The sequence below is a fragment of the Rutidosis leptorrhynchoides genome, chromosome 4 (assembly GCF_046630445.1).
Source record: "Rutidosis leptorrhynchoides isolate AG116_Rl617_1_P2 chromosome 4, CSIRO_AGI_Rlap_v1, whole genome shotgun sequence".
Classification (NCBI taxonomy): Eukaryota; Viridiplantae; Streptophyta; class Magnoliopsida; order Asterales; family Asteraceae; genus Rutidosis; species Rutidosis leptorrhynchoides.
Window position 1 is genome coordinate 574,750,608 of NC_092336.1, and position 18,931 is coordinate 574,769,538.

General features: G+C 33.6%; 1 non-coding gene across 1 annotated transcript; it reads right to left on the minus strand.

Moving 5' to 3' along the window:
- Positions 1-14,287: 14,287 nt before the first annotated feature.
- Positions 14,288-14,394, minus strand: LOC139846083 (small nucleolar RNA R71). The gene has a single exon (XR_011758828.1). It is a non-coding gene; the product is annotated as a small nucleolar RNA R71 (small nucleolar RNA).
- Between the last annotated feature and the right edge of the window lie 4,537 nt (positions 14,395-18,931).

An 18,931-nucleotide genomic window follows, 5' to 3' on the forward strand; every position in this document is an offset into this window, starting at 1 on the left:
TTTACACACGACCATTACATAATGGTTTACAATACAAATATGTTACATCGAAATCAGTTTCTTGAATGCAGTTTTTACACAATATCATACAAACATGGACTCCAAATCTTGTCCTTATTTTAGTATGCAACAGCGGAAGCTCTTAATATTCACCTGAGAATAAACATGCTTTAAACGTCAACAAAAATGTTGGTGAGTTATAGGTTTAACCTATATATATCAAATCGTAACAATAGACCACAAGATTTCATATTTTAATACACATCCCATACATAGAGATAAAAATCATTCATATGGTGAACACCTGGTAACCGACATTAACAAGATGCATATATAAGAATATCCTCATCATTCCGGGACACCCTTCGGATATGATATAAATTTCAAAGTACTAAAGCATCCGGTACTTTGGATGGGGTTTGTTAGGCCCAATAGATCTATCTTTAGGATTCGCGTCAATTAGGGTGTTTGTTCCCTAATTCTTAGATTACCAGACTTAATAAAAAGGGGCATATTCAATTTCGATAATTCAACCATAGAATGTAGTTTCACGTACTTGTGTCTATTTTGTAAATCATTTATAAAACCTGCATGTATTCTCATCCCAAAAATATTAGATTTTAAAAGTGTGACTATAACTCACTTTCACAGATTTTTACTTCGTCAAGAAGTAAGACTTGGCCACTGTTGATTCACGAACCTATAACAATGTATACATATATATTAAAGTATGTTCAAAATATATTTAGAACACTTTTAATATATTTTGATGTTTTAAGTTTATTAAATCAGCTGTCCTCGTTAGTAACCTACAACTAGTTGTCCACAGTTAGATGTACAGAAATAAATCGATAAATATTATCTTGAATCAATCCACGACCCAGTGTATACGTATCTCAGTATTGATCACAACTCAAACTATATATATTTTGGAATCAACCTCAACCCTGTATAGCTAACTCCAACATTCACATATAGAGTGTCTATGGTTGTTCCGAAATATATATAGATGTGTCGACATGATAGGTCGAAACATTGTATACGTGTCTATGGTATCTCAAGATTACATAATATACAATACAAGTTGATTAAGTTATGGTTGGAATAGATTTGTTACCAATTTTCACGTAGCTAAAATGAGAAAAATTATCCAATCTTGTTTTACCCATAACTTCTTCATTTTAAATCCGTTTTGAGTGAATCAAATTGCTATGGTTTCATATTGAACTATATTTTATGAATCTAAACAGAAAAAGTATAGGTTTATAGTCGGAAAAATAAGCTACAAGTCGTTTTTGTAAAGGTAGTCATTTCAGTCGAAAGAACGACGTCTAGATGACCATTTTAGAAAACATACTTCCACTTTGAGTTTAACCATAATTTTTGGATATAGTTTCATGTTCATAATAAAAATCATTTTTTCAGAATAATAACTTTTAAATCAAAGTTTATCATAGTTTTTAATTAACTAACCCAAAACAGCCCGCGGTGTTACTACGACGGCGTAAATCCGGGTTTACGGTGTTTTTCGTGTTTCCAGGTTTTAAATCATTAAGTTAGCATATCATATAGATATAGAACATGTGTTTAGTTGATTTTAAAAGTCAAGTTAGAAGGATTAACTTTTGTTTGCGAACAAGTTTAGAATTAACTAAACTATGTTCTAGTGATTACAAGTTTAAACCTTCGAATAAGATAGCTTTATATGTATGAATCGAATGATGTTATGAACATCATTACTATCTTAAGTTCCTTGGATAAACCTACTGGAAAAGAGAAAAATGGATCTAGCTTCAACGGATCCTTGGATGGCTCGAAGTTCTTGAAGCAGAATCATGACACGAAAACAAGTTCAAGTAAGATCATCACTTGAAATAAGATTGTTATAGTTATAGAAATTGAACCAAAGTTTGAATATGATTATTACCTTGTATTAGAATGATAACCTACTGTAAGAAACAAAGATTTCTTGAGGTTGGATGATCACCTTACAAGATTGGAAGTGAGCTAGCAAACTTGAAAGTATTCTTGATTTTATGTAACTAGAACTTGTAGAATATATGAAGAACACTTAGAACTTGAAGATAGAACTTGAGAGAGATCAATTAGATGAAGAAAATTGAAGAATGAAAGTGTTTGTAGGTGTTTTTGGTTGTTGGTGTATGGATTAGATATAAAGAATATGTAATTTTGTTTTCATGTAAATAAGTCATGAATGATTACTCATATTTTTGTAATTTTATGAGATATTTCATGCTAGTTGCCAAATGATGATTCCCACATGTGTTAGGTAACTCACATGGGCTGCTAAGAGCTGATAATTGGAGTGTATATACCAATAGTACATACATCTAAAAGCTGTGTATTGTACGAGTACGAATACGGGTGCATACGAGTAGAATTGTTGATGAAACTGAACGAGGATGTAATTGTAAGAATTTTTGTTAAATAGAAGTATTTTGATAAGTGTATTGAAGTCTTTCAAAAGTATATAAATACATATTAAAACACTACATGTATATACATTTTAACTGAGTCGTTAAGTCATCGTTAGTCGTTACATGTAAGTGTTGTTTTGAAACCTTTAGGTTAACGATCTTTTTTTTGTTGTTGTTAACCCATTGTTTATTATATCTAATGAGATGTTAAATTATTATATTATCATGATATTATGATATATTAATATATCTTAATATGATATATATACTTTTAAATGTCGTTACAACGATAATCGTTACATATATGTCTCGTTTCGAAATCCTTAAGTTAGTAGTCTTGTTTATATGTATATAACTCATTGTTAATATACTTATGGAGATACTTACTTATCATAATCTCATGTTAACCATATGTATATCCATATATACATATCGTCATGTCGTTTTTACAAGTTTTAACGTTCGTGAATCGCCGGTCAACTTGGGTGGTCAATTGTCTATATGAAACATATTTCAATTAATCAAGTCTTAACAAGTTTGATTGCTTAACATGTTGGAAACATTTAATCATGTAAATCAATTAATATATATAAACATGGAAAAGTTCGGGTCACTACACCGAGAAGGTCGAATCGGTGTTTTCCATAAGTAAGTGTACTGAAGAGGACAAAGTGAAGTACGCTACGCATACCTTCACAGGTTCTGCGTTAACATGGTGGAATACCTATCTAGAGCAAGTGGGACAAGATGATGCGTACGCACTACCGTGGTCAGCATTCAAGCACTTGATGAACGAGAAGTACCGTCCCAGAACCGAGGTCAATAAGCTCAAGACAGAACTTAGAGGTTTACGAACCCAAGGATTTGATATTACCACGTACGAAAGACGATTCACAGAATTGTGCCTATTGTGTCCGGGAGCATTCGAAGATGAGGAAGAGAAGATCGACGCGTTTGTGAAAGGATTACCGGAAAGAATCCAAGAAGATATAAGTTCACACGAGCCCGCCTCCATACAACAGGCATGTAGAATGGCTCACAAACTAGTGAACCAGATTGAAGAAAGAATTAAAGAACAGACTGCTGAAGAGGCCAATGTGAAGCAAGTCAAAAGAAAGTGGGAGGAAAACGGTGATAAGAATCACCAATACAACAACAACAGCAATTACAACAATTATCCCAACAATTATCCCAACAATCGCAACATCAATCGCAACTACAACAAATGGCCCAACAACAACAACAACAACAACAGCAACTACAACAATCATCCCAACAACAATAATAACCGCAACAACAACAAGAATCAGAAGCAGCTATGCCAAAGGTGTGAAAAGTATCACTCGGGGTTCTGCACCAAATTTTGCAACAAGTGTAAAAGAAATGGTCATAGCGCGGTGAAGTGTGAGGTCTACGGACCAGGGGTTAATAGAACGAAAGGAACAAATGGTGTCGGAACGAGTAATGGCGGAGCAAGTAGTGTCGGAGCAAGTTATGCCAATGTAGTTTGTTATAAATGTGGAAAACCGGGCCACATTATTAGAAATTGCCCGAACCAGGAGAACACGAATGGACAAGGCCGCGGAAGAGTTTTCAATATTAATGCGGCAGAGGCACAGGAAGACCCGGAGCTTGTTACGGGTACGTTTCTTATTGACAATAAATCTGCTTATGTTTTATTTGATTCGGGTGCGGATAGAAGCTATATGAGTAGAGATTTTTGTGCTAAATTAAGTTGTCCATTGACGCCTTTGGATAGTAAATTTTTACTCGAATTAGTAAATGGTAAATTAATTTCAGCAGATAATATATGTCAGAATCGAGAAATTAAACTGGTTAGCAAAACATTTAAGATTTACTTGATACCAGTAGAGTTAGGGAGTTTTAATGTGATAATCGGTATGGACTGGTTGAAAGAAGTGAAAGCAGAGATCGTTTGTTACAAAAATGCAATTCGCATTATACGAGAAAAAGGAAAACCCTTAATGGTGTACGAAAATAAGGGCAACACGAAGCTACATATTATTAGTAATTTGAAGGCACAAAAACTAATAAGAAAAGGTTGCTATGCTGTTCTAGCACACGTCAAGAAAGTACAAACTGAAGAAAAGAGCATCAATGATGTTCCCATTGCAAAAGAATTTCCCGATGTATTTCCGAAAGAATTACCGGGATTACCTCCACATCGATCCGTTGAATTTCAAATAGATCTTGTACCAGGAGCTGCACCAATAGCTCGTACTCCTTACAGACTCGCACCCAGCGAGATGAAAGAACTGCAAAGTCAATTACAAGAACTTTTAGAGCATGGTTTCATTCAACCAAGCACATCACCGTGGGGAGCTCCTGTTTTGTTTGTCAAGAAGAAAGATGGTACATTCAGGTTGTGTATCGATTACCGAGAGTTGAACAAACTTACCACCAAGAACCGCTACCCACTACCGAGAATCGACGACTTATTTGATCAACTACAAGGCTCGTCTGTTTATTCAAAGATTGGCTTACGTTACGGGTATCATCAAATGCGGGTGAAAGAAGATGATATTCCAAAGACTGCTTTCAGAACACGTTACGGTCATTACGAGTTTATGGTCATGCCATTTGGTTTAACTAATGCACCAGCTGTGTTCATGAACCTTATGAACCGAGTGTGTGGACCATACCTTGACAAGTTTGTCATTGTTTTCATTGATGACATACTTATTTACTCAAAGAATGACCAAGAACACGGTGAACATTTGAGAAAGGTGTTAGAAGTATTGAGGAAGGAAGAATTGTACGCTAAGTTTTCAAAGTGTGCATTTTGGTTGGAAGAAGTTCAATTCCTCGGTCACATAGTGAACAAAGAAGGTATTAAGGTGGATCCGGCAAAGATAGAAACTGTTGAAAAGTGGGAAACCCCGAAAACTCCGAAATACATACGCCAGTTTTTAGGACTAGCTGGTTACTACAGAAGGTTCATCCAAGACTTTTCCAGAATAGCAAAACCCTTGACTGCATTAACGCATAAAGGGAAGAAATTTGAATGGAATGATGAACAAGAGAAAACGTTTCAGTTATTAAAGAAAAAGCTAACTACGGCACCTATATTGTCATTGCCTGAAGGGAATGATGATTTTGTGATTTATTGTGACGCATCAAAGCAAGGTCTCGGTTGTGTATTAATGCAACGAACGAAGGTGATTGCTTATGCGTCTAGACAATTGAAGATTCACGAACAAAATTATACGACGCATGATTTGGAATTAGGCGCGGTTGTTTTTGCATTAAAGACTTGGAGGCACTACTTATATGGGGTCAAAAGTATTATATATACCGACCACAAAAGTCTTCAACACATATTTAATCAGAAACAACTGAATATGAGGCAGCGTAGGTGGATTGAATTATTGAATGATTACGACTTTGAGATTCGTTACCACCCGGGGAAGGAAAATGTGGTAGCCGATGCCTTGAGCAGGAAGGACAGAGAACCCATTCGAGTAAAATCTATGAATATAATGATTCATAATAACCTTACTACTCAAATAAAGGAGGCGCAACAAGGAGTTTTAAAAGAGGGAAATTTAAAGGATGAAATACCCAAAGGATCGGAGAAACATCTTAATATTCGGGAAGACGAAACCCGGTATAGGGCTGAAAGGATTTGGGTACCAAAATTTGGAGATATGAGAGAAATGGTACTTAGAGAAGCTCATAAAACCAGATACTCAATACATCCTGGAACGGGGAAGATGTACAAGGATTTCAAGAAATATTTTTGGTGGCCGGGTATGAAAGCCGATGTTGCTAAATACGTAGGAGAATGTTTGACGTGTTCTAAGGTCAAAGCTGAGCATCAGAAACCATCAGGTCTACTTCAACAACCCGAAATCCCGGAATGGAAATGGGAAAACATTACCATGGATTTCATCACTAAATTGCCAAGGACTGCAAGTGGTTTTGATACTATTTGGGTAATAGTTGATCGTCTCACCAAATCAGCACATTTCCTGCCAATAAGAGAAGATGACAAGATGGAGAAGTTAGCACGACTGTATTTGAAGGAAGTCGTCTCCAGACATGGAATACCAATCTCTATTATCTCTGATAGGGATGGCAGATTTATTTCAAGATTCCGGCAGACATTACAGCAAGCATTAGGAATTCGTCTAGACATGAGTACTGCCTATCATCCACAAACTGATGGGCAGAGCGAAAGGACGATATAAATGCTTGAAGACATGCTACGAGCATGTGTTATTGATTTCAGAAACAGTTGGGATCGACATCTACCATTAGCAGAATTTTCCTACAACAACAGCTACCATTCAAGCATTGAGATGGCGCCGTTTGAAGCACTTTATGGTAGAAAGTGCAGGTCTCCGATTTGTTGGAGTGAAGTGGGGGATAGACAGATTACGGGTCCAGAGATTATACAAGAAACTACCGAGAAGATCATCCAAATTCAACAACGGTTGAAAACCGCCCAAAGTCGACAAAAGAGCTACGCTGACATTAAAAGAAAAGATATAGAATTTGAAATTGGAGAGATGGTCATGCTTAAAGTTGCACCTTGGAAAGGCGTTGTTCGATTTGGTAAACGAGGGAAATTAAATCCAAGGTATATTGGACCATTCAAGATTATTGATCGTGTCGGACCAGTAGCTTACCGACTTGAGTTACCTCAACAACTCGCGGCTGTACATAACACTTTCCACGTCTCGAATTTGAAGAAATGTTTTGCTAAAGAAGATCTCACTATTCCGTTAGATGAAATCCAAATCAACGAAAAACTCCAATTCATCGAAGAACCCGTCTAAATAATGGATCGTGAGGTTAAAAGACTTAAGCAAAACAAGATACCAATTGTTAAGGTTCGATGGAATGCTCGTAGAGGACCCGAGTTCATCTGGGAGTGTGAAGATCAGATGAAGAAGAAATACCCGCATCTATTTCCAGAAGATTCGTCAACACCTTCAACAGCTTAAAATTTCGGGACAAAATTTATTTAACGGGTAGGTACTGTAGTGACCCGAACTTTTCCATGTTTATATATATTAATTGAGATTGATATTTACATGATTAAATGTTTCCAACATGTTAAGCAATCAAACTTGTTAAAACTTGATTAATTGAAATATGTTTCATATAGACAATTGACCGCCCAAGTTGACCGGCGATTCACGAACGTTAAAACTTGTAAAAACGACATGACGATATATATATGGATATACATATGGTTAAAATGAGATTATGATAAGTAAGTATCTCCATAAGTATATTAACAATGAGTTATATACATATAAACAAGACTAAAAACATATGGATTTCGAAACGAGACATATATGTAACGATTATCATTGTAACGACATTTAAATGTATATATATCATATTAAGATATATTAATATATCATAATATCATGATAATATAATAATTTAACATCTCATTAGATATAATAAACAATGGGTTAACAACATTAATTGAGATCGCTAACTTAAAGGTTTCAAAACAACACTTACATGTAACGACTAACGATGACTTAACGACTCAGTTAAAATGTATATACATGTAGTGTATTTAGATGTATTAAAATACTTTTTGAAGACTTCAAGACATATATCAAAACACACATACTTAACAAAAATGGTTACAGTTACTTTCCCATTCTTTTCTTTCATCAAGAATTCTAGTCGTATTCTTATCCGTATTATACACAGCTTCAAAACGTACTTACTATGGGTATATACCAATAGGAACTAGCATGGGATTCCACTCTTGATTATGTCATGTATGACTAATCAATTTTAACTTCTACCATGAGCTAGTCAACTAACTAGAACTCCTTTTAACCCCACTCACCACTCACCAATTACCACTCATCATTCACTCCATTTCACTTCCAATTCTCTTTCTAATTCTCTCTCAACACACACACACTATTATGAACGTATTTTTCTAGTAGTTAATCATCATCTTCATCAAAAATCACTTCAAGAATCAAGCTATAATCATCATAGGAAGAACACTTCAAGAACACTTCAAAAATCCCTTCAAGTTTACTAATTTACTTCCAAGCTTTCTAATCCATTCCAAGTAATCATCTAAGATCAAGAAACCTTTGTTATATACAGTAGGTTATCTTTCTTATTCAAGGTAATATTCATATTCAAACTTTGATTCAATTTCTATAACTATAAACTATCTTAATTCGAGTAAAAATCTTACTTGAACTTGTTTTGGTGTCACGATCCTACTTCAAGAACTTTCAAGCCATCCAAGATCTTTTGAAGCTAGATCATTTCTTGTCACTTCCAGTAGGTTTACCTACTAAATTTGAGGTAGTAATGATGTTCATAACATTATTCGATTCATATATATAAAACTATCTTATTCGAAGGTTTAAACTCGTAATCACTAGAACATAGTTTAGTTAATTCTAAACTTGTTCGCAAACAAAAGTTAATCCTTCTAACTTGACTTTTAAAATTAACTAAACACATGTTCTATATCTATATGATATGCTAACTTAATGATTTAAAACCTGGAAACACGAAAAACACCGTAAAACCGGATTTACGCCGTCGTAGTAACACCGCGGGCTGTTTTGGGTTAGTTAATTAAAAACTATGATAAACTTTGATTTAAAAGTTGTTATTCTGAGAAAATGATTTTTATTATGAACATGAAACTATATCCAAAAATTATGGTTAAACTCAAAGTGGAAGTATGTTTTCTAAAATGGTCATCTAGACGTCGTTCTTTCGACTGAAATGACTACCTTTACAAAAATGACTTGTAACTTATTTTTCTGACTATAAACCTATACTTTTCTGTTTAGATTCATAAAATAGAGTTCAATATGAAACCATAGCAATTTGATTCACTCAAAACGGATTTAAAATGAAGAAGTTATGGGTAAAACAAGATTGGATAATTTTTCTCATTTTAGCTACGTGAAAATTGGTAACAAATCTATTCCAACCATAACTTAATCAACTTGTATTGTATATTATGTAATCTTGAGATACCATAGACACGTATACAATGTTTCGACCTATCATGTTGACACATCTATATATATTTCGGAACAACCATAGACACTCTATATGTGAATGTTGGAGTTAGCTATACAGGGTTGAGGTTGATTCCAAAATATATATAGTTTGAGTTGTGATCAATATTGAGATACGTATACACTGGGTGGTGGATTGATTCAAGATAATATTTATCGATTTATTTCTGTACATCTAACTGTGGACAACTAGTTGTAGGTTACTAACGAGGACAGCTGACTTAATAAACTTAAAACATCAAAATATATTAAAAGTGTTGTAAATATATTTTAAACATACTTTGATATATATGTATATATTGTTATAGGTTTGTGAATCAACCAGTGGCCAAGTCTTACTTCCCGACGAAGTAAAAATCTGTGAAAGTGAGTTATAGTCCCACTTTTAAAATCTAATATTTTTGGGATGAGAATACATGCAGGTTTTATAAATGATTTACAAAATAGACACAAGTACGTGAAACTACATTCTATGGTTGAATTATCGAAATCGAATATGCCCCTTTTTATTAAGTCTGGTAATCTAAGAATTAGGGAACAGACACCCTAATTGACGCGAATCCTAAAGATAGATCTATTGGGCCTAACAAACCCCATCCAAAGTACCGGATGCTTTAGTACTTCGAAATTTATATCATATCCGAAGGGTGTCCCGGAATGATGGGGATATTCTTATATATGTATCTTGTTAATGTTGGTTACCAGGTGTTCACCATATGAATGATTTTTATCTCTATGTATGGGATGTGTATTGAAATATGAAATCTTGTGGTCTATTGTTACGATTTGATATATATAGGTTAAACCTATAACTCACCAACATTTTTGTTGACGTTTAAAGCATGTTTATTCTCAGGTGAATATTAAGAGCTTCCGCTGTTGCATACTAAAATAAGGACAAGATTTGGAGTCCATGTCTGTATGATATTGTGTAAAAACTGCATTCAAGAAACTGATTTCGATGTAACATATTTGTATTGTAAACCATTATGTAATGGTCGTGTGTACACAGAATATTTTAGATTATCATTATTTGATAATCTACGTAAAGCTTTTTAAACCTTTATTTATGAAATAAAGGTTATGGTTTGTTTTAAAAATGAATGCAGTCTTTGAAAAACGTCTCATATAGAGGTCAAAACCTCGCAACGAAATCAATTAATATGGAACGTTTTTAATCAATAAGAACGGGACATTTCATAAAATTCGCAGTTTGGAGCATCATTTAACACATCTTTTTCTCCTCATTCATCAACGTATATGTATATATATCTATATTTTAATTTTAATTTTAATTTTAATTTCTAATAATAAGGGTATGTTAGCGAATATTGTAAGGGTGTAAGTCGAAATTCTGTCCGTGTAACGCTACGCTATTTTTAATCATTGTAAGTTATGTTCAACCTTTTTACATTAATGTCTCGTAGCTAAATTATTATTATGATTATTTAAAATGAAATAATCATGATGTTGTGCTAAATATTAAAATTGGATAATTGGGCTTTGTACCATAATTGGGGTTTGGACAAAATAACGACACTTGTGGAAATTAGACTATGGGCTATTAATGGGCTTTATATTTGTTTAACTAAATGATAGTTTGTTAATTTTAATATAAAAATTTACAATTGGACGTACCTATAAATAACCATATACACTCGATCGGACACGATGGGCGGGATATTTATATGTACGAATAATCTTTCATTTAACCGGACACGGGAATGGATTAATAGTCACTATTATTATTAAAACAGGGGTGAAATTATGTACAAGGAGACTTGGCATAATTGATAACAAAGTATTAAAACCTTGGGTTACACGCAGTCGATAACCTGGTGTAATTATTAAACAAAGTATTAAAACCTTGTTACAGTTTAAGTCCCCAATTAGTTGGAATATTTGACTTCGGGTATAAGGATAATTTGACGAGGATACTCGCACTTTATATTTATGACTGATGGACTGTTATGGACAAAAACCAGACGGACATATTAAATAATCCAGGACAAAGGACAATTAACCCATGGAAATAAACTAAAATCAACACGTCAAACATCATGATTACGGAAGTTTAAATAAGCATAATTCCTTTATTTTCATATTTAATTGCACTTCTAATTATCGCAATTTTATTTATTGTCATTGTATTTAATTGCACTTTTAATTATCGTACTTTTTAATTATCGCAAGTTTATATTATCGCACTTTTATTTATTGCAATTTCATTATCATTATTTACTTTACGCTTTAAATTAAGTCTTTTATTTATTTAATATTTTACATTAGGTTTTAACTGCGACTAAAGTTTTAAAAATCGACAAACCGGTCATTAAACGGTAAAAACCCCCTTTTTATAATAATAATATTACTTATATATATTTGTATTTTTATAAATTAAAACTAATATAGCGTTAAGCTTTGTTTAAAAGATTTCCCTGTGGAACGAACCGGACTTACTAAAAACTACACTACTGTACGATTAGATACACTGCCTATAAGTGTTGTAGCAAGGTTTAAGTATATTCATTCTATAAATAAATAAATATCTTGTGTAAAATTGTATAGTATTTAATAGTTTTTCCTAGTAAAATATAAGCTATTTCATATACACCTCGCATAACATCAAGTATTTTTGGCGCCGCTGCCGGGGACTAGCTAAAACGCCGGAAGCGCAATGCTAATATATAAAAAAAAAAAAATTTATTAACTTTTAAGTCCACTTTTATAAAAATTACGCTTTTGTAAAAATACGTTTTAAAAATTCAAAAATATAAAAAGAAAAAGAAAAATATAAATATTTTTAAGAGTTTGTTAAACATAAGTTTTATAAAGTTTCCTTAATTTTATTTTAGTTTGTAAAAAAATATATAAGTTTTATTTACATATATATAAATATATAAAACAGAAAAAAAAAATTTTAAAAACTCTCACGGCCTGGTACTGTTGCAGCCCAGACCGTGGCCCAAAATCAAATCTCATGCGATCGCATGAGTACGAAGGCATAACTTCATGCGATCGCATGAAGGCACCTGACACGCCACAGTTTACCCTAAAACAGCAATCATTACGGTGTATTATTATTTTTTATAATTAAACGCTAATTAGGTTTTAATATTTTATTAATTAGTTTAGTTTTAATTCTTTAATTTGTATTTTTAGTTAATTTAGTTTTAATAATTTATAAAATTAATAGTTTTATTAAATAAATAATATAAAAATAATATTTTTATAAAAATTATACTTTTTACAACTTTAAGTATATTTTTATATTTTGTACCCTTTTTATTCGTTTTAGCGTAATATTTGTATTTTTCGCTCGTTTTTAGTTTCAAGACATAGTTTTTGCCATAGTTATTTTTATTTCTAAATTTTTAGGCTTTGCCGTAAAATCCCTTAAGTGCTTTTTCTTTAGACTAAGATTTAGGTTCTTTAGAATTTTGCGACGCCTTTTTAAGTTTTAGTTCCTTTTTAAGTTATTGCCATTTGAGATATAAGTTTACTTGTAAGCTTTAATATTTTTAGACGCAACTTTTAATTCTTAGTTTTTTAGTTCCTTTTTAAGTTTCAACGCGCTACTTTCTTATTTTTATTTTTCGATGCCTTTTACCTATGTATCAATTATCACTCCAATTAGTAATCTCAATTTGCAATTTTAATTTTAAGTTAGTGATAATAATAAGGTTGGGTTAGTCGAGTGTTTTAAAGTTTTTTAAGTCACTCTTTCTCTTTCTTATTTCTCCAATTTTAATACCGACGCGCTCTTTTTCTTTCTTATTTCTCGCCATTCTAGTTTTTACGACATAGAATTTTCTACTTCTTCTCTAAATTTCTTTAAATTACAAAAAATTATTTTAAGCGGTTAAATTGATAGACATCAAAATTTTCTGGTTCGTAGTAATAGTTGGATTTGTACGTGGACCGGGTTATTGGAGCCAAACAGTACTCAATTATATTGAGACCAAACGAATCCTGCCCCTCTGCTGCATCTTTTGGCTATTCGAAACGTGGGCAAAATAAGAAAAGTCTATTAATTGGATAACTTATATAATTTTTCTTTCTTTTTAAAAAAACTAATAGGATATTCAGTAAATGCACCGAGCAAAATGTTCACCACCTTTTGTACGTTCACCACCTGTAACTCGATCAAGACATCTAGCAAATATTGTCGCCGTTGATTTTTCTTTAGAATCGTCATCCAGTCGACCAAGTACTCCAATTCAAATTTCCGATAATCCATTTTTTGAACCCGACCTCACAATTGAGAATCCGGAGAATATTCAGGGACAATTCATAGATCCTGAACCATTAATTTTTCCTCCGGAACCACCAATCATTCAAACAGAGATTGTTGAGGAACGAACCATTAAATCAGAATCCTCTAGTGATTCAGATTCAACAAATTCAATCATGGAGAATCTGGAACCTTTAAGTATGGAAGACCGAATGAGAGCTAAACGCACTGGCCAAGGTCACTCAATTACTCATCCAGATATTAATGCGCCAGATTATGAAATCAAAGGACAAATCCTACACATGGTGACTAATCAATGCCAATTTAGTGGTGCGCCGAAGGAAGATCCAAATGAACATCTTCGTACCTTTAATAGGATCTGCACTCTACTTAAAATAAGAGAAGTTGAGGATGAACAGATATATCGCATGTTATTTCCCTGGACTTTAAAGGGAGAAGCCAAAGATTGGTTGGAATCGTTACCTAAAGGGGCAATTGATACATGGGACGTTTTAGTTGAAAAATTTCTTAAACAATTCTTTCCAGCATCTAAAGCCGTGAGACTTCAAGGAGAAATTGTTACATTCACACAAAAGACAAATGAAACTCTATATGAGGCATGGACAAGATTTGGGAAGTTATTAAGAGGATGTCCGAAACATGGTTTAGACACCTGTCAAATAGTACAAATATTCTACCAAGGATGCGACATCACTACAAGGAAAGACATCGATATAGCAGCTGGTGGTTCTATTATGAAGAAAACAGAAACTGATGTTTATAAAATTATTGATAACACTGCTTCCCACTCACATGAGTGGCACCAAGAAAAAGATATCGTTAGATCATCTAAAGCAGCTAGAGCCGATTCTAGCCATGACTTAGATTCCATTTCCGCAAAGATAGATGCTGTCGAGAGATGAATGGAAAAGATGACTAAGGATATACACTCGATACGAATTAGTTGTGAGCAGTGTGGAGGATCACATTTGACAAAAGATTGTCTCGGTATTGAACTAACAATGGAACAAAGAGAGAATGTTTCATATCTAAACCAAAGACCTGGAAATAATTATCAGAATAATTATCAACCACCAAGACCGATTTACAATCAAAACCAGAATTATAATCGCAATGTTCCATACAACAACCAACAAGGTCCTAGTAATCAACAAGTATCCAATAATACTTACAATCAGCAAAGACCTAATTTTCAAAACAAACCACCACAAACCGATGATAAAAAGCCGAATTTAGAAGATATGATGACGAAGCTAGTTGAATCTCAAACACAGTTTTTCACATCTCAGAAACAAACGAATGAACAAAATGCTCAAGCATTTAGAAATCAACAAGCTTCTATTCAAAATCTGGAACAAGAAGTGAGCAAACTAGCAAGGTTAATAGGTGAAAGAAAACCGGGAAGTCTACCTAGTGATACAAATGCTAACCCCCGGAATGAAACAGCTAAAGCTATTACCACAAGAAGTGGTACAACACTTAAACCACCTGAAATACCTGTAATTTCTGATGAAGTTATTCCTACTCCACAAGAACCACAACCTGAACAAGATAAGGAAAAAGAACCGGTAGTTGAAAAGGTTAATGAAGATAACACAGTTAAAGCTAAACCTTATGTTAAACCATACCAACCACCACTTCCTTACCCGAGTAAAATGAAAAAATAGAGACTCGAAGCCGAGCAATCCAAATTCTCGGATATGTTTAAACAGATAAATGTAAATCTTCCTTTCATTGATGTGATTTCAGAAGATATGCTAAATTTCTGAAAGATCTAATCTCAAATAGAAAGAAAATGGAAGAACTCTCGGCTGTTACTATGAATGCTAATTGTTCAGCAGTGCTGTTGAATAAGATACCAGAAAAATTATCAGATCCAGGAAGTTTCACAATTCCATATTTTCTAGGTAGTCTAAGTTCAATAGAAGCATTGGCAGATTTAGGTGCTAGTATAAATTTAATGCCGTATTCACTATACACTAAACTAGACCTAGGAGAATTGAAACCAACACGAATAAGCATACAACTAGTCGATAGATCAATAAAATATCCTAGAGGGATAATGGAGAACATGCTAGTTAAAGTTAGTACTTTAGTATTTCTAGTAGATTTTGTTGTTCTGGACATGGAAGAAGATTCTCAAGTTCCTCTCATATTAGGAAGACCATTCTTAAACACGGCCAAAGCAATGATAGACGTGTTTGGTAAAAAAATTGACCCTAAGTATAGAGGACGAGAGTGTTACCTTTTCTGTTGATAGAGCAATGCAACAACCCCAATCTGCAGATGATAAATGTTATTATATTCAAACTATAGAATCACATGCAGAATTGTTAGAAGAATTTCCAGAATTACAAGGAACAGGAGAATGTTCTTTAGGAGAAGGTATTGAACCAATTGATGAAACTGAAATGTTAGCTACACTTATGGCTAATGGATATGAACTAACAACAGAAGAAATTCAAATGCTAAAAGAAGAAGACAGATATCGATATAAATCATCGATAGAAGAACCACCGAAATTAGAGTTAAAGCCACTTTCAAACCATTTGGAATATGCTTATTTACATGGTGAATCTGAATTACCTGTAATAATATCGTCTTCTCTTACTAAAAATGAAAAATCTCAACTCATTTCTGTGTTGAAAGCTCATAAACCAGCTATTGCATGGAAGATTCATGATATTAAAGGAATAAGTCCTTCGTATTGCACACATAAAATCCTTATGGAAGAAGGTCATAAAACGTATGTGCAACGCCAACGAAGACTAAATCCTAATATGCAAGATGTTGTTAAGAAAGAAATTATTAAACTGCTTGATGCAGGTTTAATTTATCCAATTTCTGATAGTCCATGGGTAAGCCCAGTTCAATGCGTACCTAAGAAGGGTGGCATGAATGTTATCACAAATGAGAAAAATGAGCTTATTCCTACTAGGACTGTAACAGGATGGCGTGTTTGTATTGATTATAGAAAATTAAATGACGCCACCAGAAAAGATCACTTTCCCTTACCTTTCATTGATCAAATGTTGGAAAGATTAGCCGGAAACAGTTACTATTGTTTTCTTGATGGTTTTTTCGGATATTTTCAAATTCCAATAGCACCCGAGGATCAAGAGAAAACCACGTTCACGTGCCCTTATGGAACTTTTGCTTACAAACGCATGCCATTTGGACTTTGCAACGCCCCTGCAATCTTTCAAAGGTGCATGATGGCGATTTTTCACGACATGATAGAAAAATGCATGGAAGTTTTCATGGATGACTTTTCAGTCTTCGGTGATACATTTGAATCATGTCTAGTTAATCTTGAACGAATGCTTATTAGATGTGAACAATCAAATCTAATTCTTAATTGGGAGAAATGCCATTTCATGGTTACAGAAGGTATCGTTCTTGGACATAAAATTTCAAAGGAAGGAATTGAAGTGGATAGAGCTAAAGTAGATGTAATTGCTAAACTTCCACATCCCACCAATGTTAGAGGAGTTAGGAGTTTTCTAGGGCATGCCGGTTTTTACCGACGTTTCATAAAAGATTTTTCTAAAATTGTCACTCCTATGAATAAACTCCTAGAAAAGGATGCTCCATTCATCTTTTCAGATGAATGCATCAAATCTTTTAATATTCTTAAAGAAAAACTCACTAATGCGCCGATCATGATAACACCAAATTGGAATCTACCGTTTGAACTAATGTGTGATGCAAGTGATTTTGCAATGGGAGCCGTTTTAGGACGAAGGATTGAAAAACGATTTCAACCTATTTATTATGCTAGTAAGACGTTACAAGGAGCACAAACAAATTACACAACTACTGAAAAATAACTCCTTGCTATTGTCTTTGCTTTTGAAAAATTTCGATCATATCTCGTTCTAGCTAAAACAGTGGTCTATACTGACCATTCTGCTCTTAGATACCTATTTTTGAAACAAGATGCTAAACCAAGATTAATCCGTTGCATCTTACTCTTACAAGAGTTCGATATTGAAATCCGAGACAAAAAGGCAGCAGAAAATCTCGCCGCTGATCATCTTTCTCGTCTTGAAAATCCCGAATTAGAAGTTCTAAATGAATCGGCCATACAAGACAACTTTCCTGATGAATATCTATTAAAGATAGATTATAATGAAATTCCATGGTTTGCAGACTATGCAAACTATTTAGTATGTGGATTCCTTGAAAAGGGATTATCGTACCAAAAACTAAAGAAATTCTTTAGTGATATAAAACACTATTTCTGGGAAGATCCACATTTGTTTAAAAGTTGTCCAGATGGAATAATACGTCGATGTGTATTCGGAGATGAAGCTAGTAAAATCTTAAACCATTGTCACACAGGACTAACAGGAGGACATTATGGGCCTCAACTTACAGCAAGAAAAGTTTATGATGCTGGATTCTATTGGACTACAATTTACAAAGACGCATACCTTCTTTGCAAATCCTGTGATGCTTGTCAAAGGGTCGGAAAAATAAGTCAACGTGATGAAATGCCACAAAATGTCATTCAAGTATGTGAAGTATTTGACATTTGGGGTATTGACTTTATGGGTCCATTTCCAAAATCTCATAATAATCTATATATTCTTGTAGCCATTGATTATCTATCTAAATGGGCGGAAGCACAAGCTCTCCCAACTAACGATGAAAGAGTTGTAGTCAACTTTTTAAAACGTCTTTTTACAAGGTTTGGAACACAGAAAGCTTTAATAAGTGATAGGGGTACTCATTTCTGTAATAATCAACTTGAGAAAGTTCTCAAAAGATATGGAGTAACTCATAAAATCTCCACTGCTTATCATCCACAAACAAGTGGACAAGTTGAAAATACCAACCGAGCTTTAAAACGTATTCTAGAGAAAACTATAGGATCAAATCCGAAGGAATGGTCCATTAAATTAGAGGATGCACTCTGGGCTTTTAGAACAGCCTACAAAACTCCAATTGGTACCACACCTTTTAAACTCGTTTACGAAAAAGCATGTCATCTTCCAGTAGAAATTGAACACAAAGCATTTTGGGCTTTGAAGACATGTAATCTTGATTTACATGAAGCAGGACGTCTACGATTAAGTCAACTAAACGAATTAGAAGAATTAAGACATGAAGCATACGAAAATTCATTGATCTATAAAGAAAGAACGAAAAAATGGCATGATAAAAGAATCAGAAGTTCA